Here is a 389-nt window from a genome sequence, read left to right as displayed (position 1 = left end):
CCATGTATATGTGTATATCTTATTTGTCTATATTCTACGAGTTGGCTTATTGTGCATTTGGGAGAATGAGTGATGGTGGTTTGTATTTCTTTCATCCGTATTTCATTGATTGTGCAGTTAAACATCATGTTCCAATCCAAATAACCATAGTATATATCATCGATAAGAGAGAAATAGCCATGGAGGCGCTTGTTGTTTTGTGTGGACTATAAATCTGGGGGCCTGGGGCATTGAATCGGTGCACAGATGTATAATATTAGTATGAAGGGACCACATCGAGGTGAGTTAAAGCTAAAGCGTGAGTTATGGATGAATAGATCGGGCCTCGTTGGGATGGTGCGCTGGTGACCGGTCCGGCTCACAAGTTTTGATCTGGCTACAGAATATAG

Source organism: Sorghum bicolor, chromosome 4 (genome assembly GCF_000003195.3).
Source record: "Sorghum bicolor cultivar BTx623 chromosome 4, Sorghum_bicolor_NCBIv3, whole genome shotgun sequence".
In the NCBI taxonomy this organism is placed as follows: domain Eukaryota; kingdom Viridiplantae; phylum Streptophyta; class Magnoliopsida; order Poales; family Poaceae; genus Sorghum; species Sorghum bicolor.
The sequence above is the reverse complement of the archived record's forward strand: the minus strand, read 5'-3'. Positions refer to the sequence as shown.